Below are 14,291 nucleotides of genomic sequence, written 5' to 3' on the forward strand. Positions count from 1 at the left end.
GGAGCGGGTGAAACAGGGTCTGGTTATGCAAGAATCTGATCTGTCCGTTTGCTATTTCTTAGTATCGAGTTGATTTTTTTCATGGTTGAGGTTTTGTCGTTCGAGGTATTCCGGTCGAAGAAGATGAAAATGTTTCTGATGAAGAAGATGAAGTTCTTTCTTGATTTTTTAATTATATATAATAATAATAATAATAATAATAATAATAAATTGGGTCCGTTTTAAAAAAAAATTCACTCATTTTTTTTGCCACGTCAGTCGTAGGGGATGAATTTAATTCACTTGAAAGTTGTTAAGAGGGGTAAATAAACGAAAGTTAAGTTTAAGTTTTAAAGTGAGTTTGGACGACAAGTTCAAGGGGGGAAAGATGTCTTTTCTCTTACTAAATTATTCATAATAAATTCATGAAAATTCTTAATTTTCATTCCTCAGTATTAATTTGGGTCTAAATTAGCTAATATTTTATTTATTAGGTCACCTCAAACTTTTCAGCAAGATTTTAATCTTCGGATGTGTCTAGATACACTCAAACCTGATGAATTTAATTATTCATGAGTTCTAATATCAATAACTTAGTTTGAAATTTCTTTAGCTATTAATTAACGTCATACTATCCCTAACACAAAGTTAAGTTTAAAACTTTATTTTCGATAGAGTTTCGATATTGATTTTTATTAGGATCAACTTCAAACGATCATATCTCTTAGAATATCAGGAGTTACGAAATTCAAAACCCGCCAAATTAAAGATCTCTGAGTCCTTTTTCCAACGCAATAAACAGTCCCTCAATCCAAATTTGGAGTAAAAAGTTATGACTGTTTTATTGAACACTATCCGGGCTGAAGCGGAATTTCGTTGTAGCAAAAATTGTGATGGTATTTAAATTAGCTTTAGCCGTATTTTAAGTCTAAAAAACTCAATTTCATTCCCCAACCCTAGAGAGCTGATTTTTCAAGGCTTAAGGTGAAATTCCTTCGTTGAGGTAAGTTTTTTTCATTATTTTTCTTCTCTTTTAATCCTTTAACATCTTAGAATCCTTAGAAAGACCTTTAATGGTGGAATCCTTTTGGGAAATACATATGAGTGTTTTTAATATGACATAGAGCTAATTCTAAACTGTAAATTAAAGATTTCTAACATGAATTTCATAAACTAGATTATGAATTTTAATTATTAGGAACCTTTAATTCCATAAAGATGAGACCTTTAACATAAAAACTTCATTTATGGAGATGGGTTAAGCTTGAAGGAGCTAATTAATGGCTAATTGACATTGGAGAATGATATAGATCTTGGATTAAGGGTAGAATTAGTGGGTTTGAATTCCCAAGATATTTGTTTGAAGAGTAGTTATTTAATTACTCTTATAATTGCTTGATTTTTAGATGATTGATTATTCCAAGACATGAAGGAAAGGAAAGAGCATCTTTGTTGCAGCTTGCTTCTTCCAAAAGTTTGGCGTCTAGGTAGGCTAGATTTAATGAGTTGAAGATTGTGCTATTTTATATTTTCATAATTTAAATTGATGGGAGAAAGCATGTCTAGGCCTGCGGACATGGAGTTGAGGTAGATAAAGACACGAGTAATAACTTTAATCCCCAAAACTATATTATTGATTGATTATGTGATATTTATGATATTATATATTATGTGTCCGAAAGGATATTGTTGTAAATGTAGTTATAAACATGATGTTTTTTTAATTGTTCTAGTGATGAACCTAGTTGAGTTGTAATGGTATCAAGTTGTATGTATTGTGCAACAATATGATGAGGAGAATTATGCTAAGATCGAATATTGATGAGCATAGTAATATCTAAGAGATAGATGACTTGAATTAGTGTAATGATTGTATTATGTGGAAAGAGGAAGAGGATAATGATATGTGTAAATGTGCTAGTTATAGGTGGTGATGTTAGAACCCAAGTTGCGGTATTTAAGAAGATAATGATATTTTTAATAATTAATGAGTAATTAATTTTTATTAATTCCATTCAATATGTCATGATTTATTTTCATTAGTTCTATTGTATGATTATATGGACTAACACGGTCGGTCGATGATGCCTACCAGTACGTGTAGTTGTACTGATCCTACTCTTTTGCATTTCTTCTTGGGGTGCAGAATGGATGCAGGTTAATTTGCAGTTACTAGATGGATGACGATATTCAGCACTAACTTCTGCATGTTCTTCCCCGTAGATGTTAGAGTCATTGTATTATTTATTTTACCGTCAATCTATGTAGTAATAAGTAGCTCTTGTACATGTCTGGCCAAGTCTTGGGATAGTGAAGGACATTTGTAAGAAGTTTTTGAAAAAGTTTATTTATTAGTTTTTAATTTACTTTATTATATTTAATCCAGTATTTTCTTAAAAACAAAAGTCTTCTGCATATTTTTAGTTGGATAATAAGGGTTAACCTAGCTACTTAGAATAGCGTAGGTGCCCGTACGATCCGTTAGTCTGGGTCATGACAACTGTACACGTGTTCATATGGATCTGCGTTCAGACTATTTTGATTGGACATGAAAAATTTCATTTCATTTTTTTCCTACTAGGTACACTTCTCTAGTAGCTTGTGTATCTTTACTTATAGTTGGTTCATTTTAAAATCTTGTATACATGTCTATAAGCGTTCGTGTTCGGGGTGTTCTGTGAAAATTTTGATTTTTATTTTTTTTAATTGAAAAACTTACAATATAAATCAATCCAAATAAATTGAATTGTACACATGTCCATACAGATCAACGTTTAGTCTATTCTAATTTTGGAGAAATTTTCTCCCAATAGATTTCATGTATTTTTTAATATTAGTTTTTGAATATATAGATTCATATTAATAATATGTTTTTTTAGTATATTTTATTTTCACTTGAATTGTTGCGCCTCTTGAGTTTATAAATTATTAGCCTTTATGTAATGACATGTTAATTTCGAATTCAACAAACGGTATCAGAGCCAACGATTCCACAATCCTATGGTCCAACGGTTCAATGATCCTATGTTTCAAAAATTTGACGATTCAAATTGAAAACATCTCAAGATCAAAGTTGCAACCAACTTGGTAATAGTAAAGATTTTTTATATAAAAAAAAAAGAGTAAAAAAAACCTACATGTGGAACAATTGTCAAACATAACAATCATACTACTATATTTTTAAAATAAGGCTCACTTTAAACCTGCAAAGAGATCCAATATTTTTAACTCGAAAGACTCACATATTTCTTAATTCAAAAAAAAAATTATTTTTAAACATGTTAAGCAATAGAGATAAAGATTATGTGAAGAATAAAATGCATGTGACGTGAAGAAGACGGGTCTAGTTTTTTAAAGATAATTAAGCCAAAAAGGAGAAATTTGTCAGGATTTTGTTTGATTTTCTTATCAAATTTAGGTTTTATTTTTGTTGAAAGAAAAATAAAAATAATATCATAATTAATTTTACTTTTCCTAAAAGGAAAATATAAAAATCTATCATATTTGATTTATTTCTTACTTGGAGAAAAAGGTCTAAAATTGTATAGATAAAAGATCCATCTTCTGATATCATAACACAATAGCATTCACAATGTAGTCGTTTAAAAGAGTCTTGTTTTGGGAGAGATTTCTCCCATAGATTATGTATATTTTTTTCAATATTTATTTTTAATATATAGATAGTTTGACAAGAGTCATGTTCAAAGTGTTCTGATTGGATATAAAAATTTTAATTTTTACTTTTTGATTTTTTAATTTTAAAAAATAACAATACAAATAAATCCAAATATGTTTAAATTGTACACATGTCCATATAAATCGGTGCTCGAACTATTTCGATTGAATAAGAAAATTTTCATTTTTTTTTGCTACTAGATATACTTATCTAACAATTTATGTCTCTTTATCTATAGTCGCTTCATTTCAAAATTTTGTAAAACATGTCTATAGGGATTCGTCTTCGGGGTATTCTGATTGGATATATGAATTTTAATTTTTAATGAAAAAAATTACAATACAAATCTATCCAAATGTGTTTAAATTACACACGTCTCTATATGGGTTGGTGTTCCAGACTCTTCTAATTGAATATAAAAAAAAATATTTGATATTTTTTTACTAGGTACACTTTTCTAGCAGTTTATGTCTCTTTACTTATAGTTGTTTCATTTTACAATATGTATACATGTCTATAGTGGTCCGTGTTTGAGGTGTTCTCATTGGATATAAAAGAGACATGTCCATATAAATAAAAAAATAACAATACATAAATCCAAATAAACTTAAATTGTACACATGTCCATATAATTGATGTTTCGACTATTTCAATTGGATATGAAAATTTTCATTTCTTTCCTTTTTTTTGCTACTAGTATACTTCTCTAGTAGTTTACGTCTCTTTATTTATAGTCAGTAATTTCAAATTTTTTTACACATTTTCTATAGAGGTTTGTGTTTGGGATAATCTGATTGGATATAAGAATTTTGATTTTTAATTTTTTAATCAAAAAATTTACAATACAAATCAATTTAAAGAAGCTTAAATTGTATACGTTTCCATATGGATCGGTGTTCAGACTATTCTGATTGAATATAAAAATTTTCATTTCATTTTTTTACTAGGTACACTTTTCTAGTAGTTTATGTCTCTTTACTTATAGTTGGTTCATTTCAAAGTCTTGTATACATGTCTATAGACGTTTGTGTTTAGGGTGTTCTGATTGGATATGCAAATTTTGATTTTCGATTTTGAATTTTTTAAATCACAAAACTTACAATACAAATTAATCCATATAAATTGAATTGTACATATGTCGACACAGACTAGTGTTTAGTCTATTCGTTTCAGGGGAGATTTTATTCCAATAGATTTTATTAATATAATTTTTGTTAGTATATTTTTTTTACATTTAATTATCACGTCTCTAAACTTTGCAAGTTATTAGCTTTCGCATAGCGACATGTCAATTTCGAATTTAATAAATGGTATCAGAGCCAACAATCCAACGATTCAATAATTCTTTGATTAAAAAAATTTGATGATTCAAACTGAAACATCTCAAGATCAAAGTTACAACCAACTTGGTGATGGTAAAGATTCTTTGTTTTAAAAAAAGAGTAAAAAATACTACATGTGGAACAAGTGTCAATTATATTTTCAACAATCATACGGCTATATTTTTAAAATAAAACTTACTTTTAACTCTGCAAAGAGATCAAATATCTTTAACTCGAAAGGGGTTACATATTTTTTAACCCAAAAAAAAATATTTTTAAACATGTCAAGCAGTAGAGATAAATATTATGTGAAGAATAAAAATCATGCATGTGACATGAAGAAGACGAATCAAGTTTTGTCAAGAAAATTAAACCAAAAAGGATAAATTTATTAGAATTTTTGCCTAATTTTCTTATCAAATTTAAGTTTTACTTTTCTTGAAAGAAAAATATAAGTAACATCATAATTAATTTTACTTTTCCTAAAAGAAAAATATAAAACTCTACTATATTTGATTTATTTATTGCTTATAGAAAAAGGTTGGAAACTGTATAAATAGCAGATCTTTCTCCTTATATCATAACATAATAACATTTACAATGTAATCGTTTAAAAGAGTCTTGTTTAAGAGAAGATTTTCTCCCAATAAATTTTATGATTTTTTTTTCAATACTAATTTTAATATGTAGGCAGTTTGACCGAACCTATTAAAAGAGCCATGTTCGAGGTGTCCTGATTGGATATAAAATTTAAATTTTTTAATTAAAAAAAATAACAATATAAATAAATCTAAATAAGCTTAAATTGAAACATGTCCATATAAATTGGTGTTCGAACTATTTTGATTGGCTATGAAAACTTTCATTCTTTTTTTGCTACTAGATACTTTTCTAGTAATTTAGGCTTCTTTACTTATAATGGGTCATTTCAAAATTTTGTACACATGTCTATAAAGGTTTGTATTAGGGGCATTCTGATTGAATATACAAATTTTGATTTTTAATTTTTTAATCAAAAAAATTATAATCCAAATAAGTTTGAATTATACACATGTCCATATGGATTGGTGTTCAGATTATTTTAACTGAATATGAAAATTTTTTAATTGAATGTACACATGTCCATACAGATTGATGTTCAGGCTACTTCGATTTAGGGGGAAATTTTCTCCCAATCGGCTTTATGATTTTTTTTTCAATATTGATTTTTAATATGTAGGTATTTTAACCAAAGCATATTAATAATAAGCTTTTTAGTATATTTTTCTTTTCATATGAATTACGGCGTCTTAGGGTTTGCAAATTATTAGCTTCCGCATGATGCCATGCATGTTAATTTCTAACTCAGTAAGTGGTATCAGAGCCAATGGTCCAACAATCCTATGGTCCAACGATTCAATGGTTCAATAATTCAAAAATCTGACAGTTCAAATTGAAAACATATCAAGATCAAGGTGATGGTAAAAAGAGATTGTTGAAAAAAGCGTAAGAAAAGAAAACTACATATAGAACAATTGTGAGTCATATTTTCAACAATCTCACTGCTATATTTTTTAAATAAAATTCACTTTTAACCTTGCAAAGGATTTCAACATTTTTAACTCAAATGTACTCACATATTTTTTAACCCAAAAAAGTTTTATTTTTTAAACATGTCAAGCAGTAGAGATAAAAATTATATGAAGAATAAAATCATGCATGTGACATGAAGAAGACGTTTCAAGTTTTATCAAGATAATTAAGTCAAAAAGGAGAGATTTGTCAGAATTTTTGACTGATTTTCTTATCAAATTTAAGTTTTACTTTTATTGAAAAAAAATAAAAGTAATATCATAATTAATTTTAATTTTCCTAAAAGGAAAATATAAAACTCCACCACATTTTATTTATTTCTTGCTTGGAAAAAAAGGTCTGACTGAAACTGTATAAATAAAAGATTCTCCTTCTCATATCATAATACAATAACATTCACAATGTAGTTGTTTAAAAGAGTCTTGTTTAGGGAGTCTCAATAGGTTATATATATATTTTTTTCAATATTAGTTTTTAATATATAAGTGGTTTGACCAAACCTATTATTAATAAAACGTTTTTTTTAGTATATTTTTCTTTTTGTCTGAATTACCGTCTCTAGGGTTTGCACACTATTAGGTTCCGCGTGACGACATGTCAATTTTGAACTCAACAACTAGCATGTCAACACTTTTTGAAACTACGCATTAAGAGCAAACTTTGGTTCCTACATTTTCCTTACATGCACCTTCATTAAACAAACAACATAAAAAAAATTACTAGCAAATAGACTTTTTTTTAACTCCATTGATTGATGTTAAGTTTGTCATCTCTTCCTGAAACTTTAAGTAAGAACTAAATTTGATTCTTGTTTGCATTAGAATCTTCATTAAAAAGAAAAAAAAAAAAAAAAGAAACCGCTAAATACATAAAATTAACCTTCAAAATAAATTTATAAAAAATAATTTTGTCATTTGCTATTAATTAATACGTCATTTCCTCCTGAAACACACAGTAAGAGCTAAATTTGGTCTATGTCTGCCCTAACATTTCACTAAACAAAGAAATTCAAATGCACAAGTTAATACAGAACATTAACTTGCAAATAGATTTTGTTAACAATTTTATTTACTATTAATTTTCTTGAGATAATTATATATAAGAGCTAAATTTGATTCCTATTTTCCTAACATATTATTTTATATTATATTTCTATTATATATAAGTGAGGTATTTTATATAAGTGAGGATGGCCAAATTTGGTCGTCCTCATATTAAATATAATTTGGTCGTCCTCATATTAAATATAATAATATTAAACTTACTATGTAGTACAAATTGTGGGCCTATTCTCAATTTGCATTTATTTTTCTTTTTAAATTTATTTTTAAGTGGACATCTCTAATTGGTCTATCGTATTAATATTTTACATAGTTTTAGTCATTTTTCTTGCTCCTCCACCATTTTCATTTATATCCGATTACAACTCTTATTTCTTGCATTTCTTGGGTATCTTTTCGATTGTGATTTTATTCCTTAATAAATATACATTTAAATTTTTAAGAGTACTTTGATTTTATTAGGATAAATAAATATATATTTTATCTCTTTATATTTTAGGTGTAAGCTGGTAAAATAATCTTTAATTTTTTAGAAATGAAAAGTTTATTAAAGGGTGTGACCAAGCCAAAAGGAGCATTTATTGGGAATGGAGGGAGTAGAATTTCTTTTAATTAAAAATGTATTTTATTAAATTAATTTTATTAATGATATTTTAAAATCCTAAATTTAATTATGATTACTTATATAATTATTTAATGCTAGAATGAATTTATATAAATAAACTTCTACATAATTAAGAAATCAATATAAATTGATATTACTTGGGTAAGGGTAGTGGGGGTTTGGGCTACAAGTGACAAAAGAGTTATAAAATGAGGTGTAGGTGACACAAGTCTTAGTTATTAGGTGGAGGTGACAATTACTTTATTATGGATAGCCTAGCTACTTCACTTGTTCCTTTACTTGGACTTGATTCGGTTTCTGTTCTTTTGAAAACCATATTATCTAAAATTAACAGAAACATAAAATAATATATTATTGTTGATTAATGTATCGTTAAAAAAGGATAACAGTAAATCAAACAAGCAAAACAGTAAAATAATAGTTGCAACAGATCACCGATCTGTTACACCAGGTAGTATATCTGTTGCAGCATATAACCAAATTGTTGCAGCGGATGAGTAATCTGTTGCAACAATACAAAACATACCACTCATCTTTTAAGATAGATGAATGGTCTGTTCAACAAATCACACAAATGTTGTGACATCATCTGTTGCAACATATGAGTGATCTATTGGAACAGTTAAATAATCCGTAGCAACGGCTGAGTAATCTGTTGCGACAATACAAAAAATATCACTCATCTGTTGAGAAAGATGAATGGTCTGTGCAACAGGTCACACATCTGTTGCAATATATGAGTGATTTGTTGAAACAGTTATCAACGATCAATATTGTTTAGATTTCTTCCAACATAGGGTCGTCGATCGCGGCAGATGAATGATTAGTTGGAAAAATCAAGTCTTGGACTTTTCCTATAGGAAGAGTTGGTAGGATTTCATCCAACAGGAGGTTCATCTGTTGCATCAGATCATTAATCTAATGGTTCTTCTATTGCATCAGATGGTTAATTAGTTGCATCTGATTTTTTATCCGAAGCTTAATCTATTGCAATATATGGTAAAACTGTTGCATCAGATTATTAATCTGTTGTATCAGAATTGTAATATGATGGTTCCTCTGGTGCATCAGATGGTTGATATGTTGCATCATATGATGAATCTGTTGCATCAGATGGTTAATATGTTGCACCAGATGGATAATTTATCAGAGGAAACAGTAGCACGATTTTGTTAAACAAAAAACAGCAATTTCACCATTTTTACCAAGAACAAGAACAGAACAAATCAAACCAAATTGTCCTTTTGTTTTTATAAACACAAACAATAAAAATCAAACTTCAAAAAAATGCAACAAACAACAAAATATCATAATTCACTTCGAAATGAGAAGAGAAGAAATACCAGAAATTAGGATTTTATTCAGACCGCATTTTAAATTAGTGCAACAAATATTGAAATTGTTAACCAATACTATAAGAGAAGTTGACTCAAGTTCCTCGTTTTCTTCAAAACTAAAAAGGCCATAAATTTTTACTTGTGAAAGAAGAAAAGGACCGATGAAGAATTCAAAGCTGTTGTGGCCGGAGAGCAAGGTTGTCACGTCGATTGAAGTCAAAAAGGAACTGGAATCCCAAATATTTATAGTCGGATGTTGAAGTCCCCGAGGATTAAAATAAGAAATTTGCAGAACAGTTGGTTGAGAGAGAGTTGAGAGAAACTGTCGAGAGAGGGATGAGAGACAGGTTGATTGAATTGAAGAGGGGAACTCGAAGCCCAACTATTTGTCGTCGGGGGTTGAAGGGAGAAATTTTGCAGAACTGTTGGTTGGGAGAGAGTTGAGAGAAGCTGTCGAGAGAGAGGAGAGAGTGATTGATTTGGATTGAAGAGGGTGTGGGTTGGGTTGATTTGTATTTTTGAAAAGATTAGAAAGTTTTAAAAATATTAATCAAGTCCACAATTAACTTGATCAAGTTTCCTAATAATGTTTGACCCTATCTGTTGGTCAATGTCGTCAATCCTTCATTCAAGACTTAAAAGACACCTATTCTTTAATTTTGGTGAAAATACGTCTTATTTTTTTAGGATAATTGATTTCTTAAGGGCTATCTCAATCTAAAATATTGTATACTATGGACTAGAAGGAGTATAGATTACCCTTTAAATTATTTGTAATTATACAGTTTTTGATAAATTTAGGCAACTTTGGAACCACATTTTATTTTAATACTGAAGCATTTATTATATCTTACTAATTACTCTCATCCATTTAATTTATTTGATGTTTTTCATTCTCCGAAAGTCATCTTACTTAGTTTTCAAAGCTAAATTAATTTCGATCAACTTAATATTTTTTTTTAAAAGAATTTAATAGATTTAGGCATAACCTATATATACATAAACTAAATTAGTTATTCAGATTTATTTAATGAGTTTAGTTATGTTTCCTTATGTTTTTAAACATTAAGTTTAAATCACTATATTTAATTAGCATAAATTTTTGCCCCATAATATTATATAGGTTTTATTAATTATACAGTAAAAAAATATAATATAAATTAAACTTTTTTAATTAAAGTATTATTATTTTTATATTTAGAATTTGGGCCCGGGCTTGGCACGGGCTACGAATAACTAGTATATCTATATATATTAAAAAGCAGAGGACGAAACACCAGACGAAGCCATATGACAAAATGTTGATAAGCCATGTGGCAGTTTTTAGGACAAGTTTAAAAGTATTATAATAAAATATTTATAATTATTTAAATTTGAAAAGATTAGGCTTTTTGAAGAATAAAAAAGATTCTCACTAACTTTAAACTAGAAATCTATAGTTAAAGAGTCCTAAATAAACTCTAATTATTTCATAATAAAAATAATAATAATAATAATAATAATAATAAAATAATAATAATAATAATAATAATAATATAGTATTAGTAATACATATATAATAGTAGTTGTCATTTTAGCAGTAGATTGTTTTTGAATTCATATCATAATAATAACACTAATATAATATAATAATAAAAAAATAGTAGTACGTATATATATTAATAGTAGCAGTGGTAGTAGTAGTATATTATATTTTAATATATTTGATCAAATTTTAAATGAAAGATAAAGTCTTATAATAATAATAATAATAATAATAATAATAATAATAATATCATTGGTTTCAAAATATTATCTAATACATCTTTTAAAAAAAGGATAAACAATAATAATAACAAACTAAACCTTTTTTTAAAAATTAAGATAAAGATAAAATTTGTTGAATATTAGATTGTTGAATTGGTGTTAGATTTTGAATTTCAAATAGAAGTTACAAATTTTGTTAAATATTAAAAACAAACTCTATACTAGATAAAGTTGAATTTGAACTAACTAAAATATAAATTTTAATTTTAATGATAAAAAATATTTAAATTTAAAATTTTACGTTTAAAAAAAAAATTCTCATTAAATTTAAACTATAAATCTATAGTTAAAGAGTCCTAAATAAACTCTAACTATTTCATAATAATAATAGTAGTAGTAGTAGTAGTAGTGTCACACCCCTTTTTTAACCAAAAAGATTAATTTGAAGTTTTGAAAGATTTTTTATTATTAAAGTGACAAAAAGATGAAAATATTGTTTCGAAAAAGGATTATGTTTATATTCAAAACTCAGAGTCGCCACTTGGCATAATCCGGTGTGCCAAGTCACTTTTGGACAATCCTTTTCAAAGCAATTTGATTATTTAAAACTGGTTTACGAACAGAGATTCCGGCTAAGGAATTTTGTTGACCGAGGGGAAGGTGTTAGGCATCCCTCGATCCCATGGTTTGACCACGGTCGCTTGGTGGAGCGTATCGGCTAATTTTGACATTACAAATGTATAAATCACATAAAAACACATAAAATAATCAATTAAACACACGAAATAAAACAAATCCAAAATATAGTGTTTAGTCCAATTATACAGTCCAAAAATAAAAAAGGGGTACTGAAAAGTAAATCTACACTAATTCTAAACTATGCTCCAATGCTTTACCCGATGCTTCGGACCTTCATCACGAACATCCTTCAGGTACATGAGATGTCGGAGCATTCCCTGGATAAATCAATATAGATACCTCGGGGCATTACCCGGTCAAATGAGTACATTTTTAATACGATAAAAATAGGAAAAATCACTCAACACAAATATTTACACATTCAGTGATTAGAATCTTATGAGTTGCCTACCCCAAAACCTAGAATTTGCCTATCGACTTAACGGCCTAATCATGCTACTACCGTGTTCAACAATATTCATACTTAAACCAAATTAAACCAAACAACAATAAATCAAAATTGATCATTATTCATCCTTTTAGCGATTTATCTATTCCGCCCCAAATTGATTCTCAGCTAATGTTCCAACATAACAAATCAACGATAATATTTTAGACGATTCCCAATCAATATCATTCGACATTCATCATTCACATCATGCATAAAATAAGAGAAATGCCGAGACGATGGCAACCAACACACGCAACCATAAAAATTAATTAAGGATAAGAATGAGATAAAGAGATAGACCTTAAATTAGGGCTTTATTTGACCAATTGAACTGATTTCAACACGACCGGAGCCTCAGAACCAATGAACCACGACGAAGATCGAACTCAAATCCCAAAATACCTAAGACGAACCCCTCCTGTTTTCTTCCGATGTTTCGCGACTCACCGGAGCTTCGGTGAGCACAGGCAGTAACGGTAAGGAAGTGGATTGCCGGATTTTGGAGAAAACCAGACTGGCGGTGCGGCTGGTTCAGTGATTTCCATGGATTTCTAGGCGGTTTGAGCCGTTTTTAAAGTGTTGGTCGTCGGAACTGGTTGTTGATCTATAGTTAATGATGGATTTGACAACGGCGAGCTTGGAATCACTGTATTCGCATTGTCGGAGCTCTGGCGACCTCAACAGCTTACAATTCACCTCCCTGTCACCCCTTTCTCCTATTTTTTCTCAATCCCCTTTGTTCTTGCTCTCAATCTTTCACTATTTACCTTCCTCTCCAACTCACTATTCTTACTCCCCTCGTCTATCTCTCTCGCGCCTCTCTCTTCCTTTTTTGATCGGGTGTATGGCTGTGTGTGCGCAAGAGTTGTTCTAGTGAGGTCGAGGTGTGAGGTGAGTTTGTGCTCTCTATTAGCGTGTGTGTGTATATGGTGAGAGAATTGTGAGGGGTTTAAGATAGTGATGTCTTTTTTTAGAAGAAGACAGTCTCTGAGTATATAAATTGCCAATTCCCCTTTTTGATATGCTGCCTCTCCTTTTCCCTGTGGGTCCCCACTCTCTTTTTCTCAATGAAAAAAAAATCTATTCCTTTTCTTGTATTCCCTCCTCTATATATGGAAATAAAGTGTAAAATAAAATTGGGTAGGGGGGCACGTGGGTGAGGTATGGAGTAGTAGTTGAGGTGTCCTAATCTAATAGGAAAGGGTTGATAATTTTGTTACCAAAAGAATAATTAGGATTGGATTTGTTAGTAATTTGTTATTTTTGTACTTTTGTGGAGGAATAATTACATGGTTGAGGGTACACAATAGAATAGGGTAAAAAGGTGAAAATTAATCTTTTGGAGGAACACAATTACGTGTCTACAAGTAGTAGTAGTAGTAGTAGTAATAATAATAATATAGTAGTAATACATATATAATAGTAGTTGTCACTGTAGCAGTAGATTATTTTTGAATCCATAGCATAATAATAAAAATAGTATAATATAATAATAAAAAAATAGTACTAGTACGTATATATATACTAATAGTAGTAGTAGCGATAGTAGTAATATATTATATTTTAATACATTTGATCAAATTTTAAATAAAAGATAAATAATAATAATAATAATAATAATAATAATAATAATAATAATAATAATAATCATCATCATCATCTCATTGGTTTCAAAATATTATCTCAGTTCAAATATATAAATTATTAGGTAAATATATATCACATTTTAAAAAAAAAAGATAATAAAGAAGAATAACAAACTAAACCTTTTTTAACAAATTAAGATACAGATAAAATTTGTTGAATATTAGATTGTTGAATTGGTGTTAAATTTTGAATTTCAA

This window comes from Capsicum annuum, unplaced genomic scaffold, assembly GCF_002878395.1.
Source record: "Capsicum annuum cultivar UCD-10X-F1 unplaced genomic scaffold, UCD10Xv1.1 ctg3236, whole genome shotgun sequence".
Taxonomy (NCBI): Eukaryota; Viridiplantae; Streptophyta; class Magnoliopsida; order Solanales; family Solanaceae; genus Capsicum; species Capsicum annuum.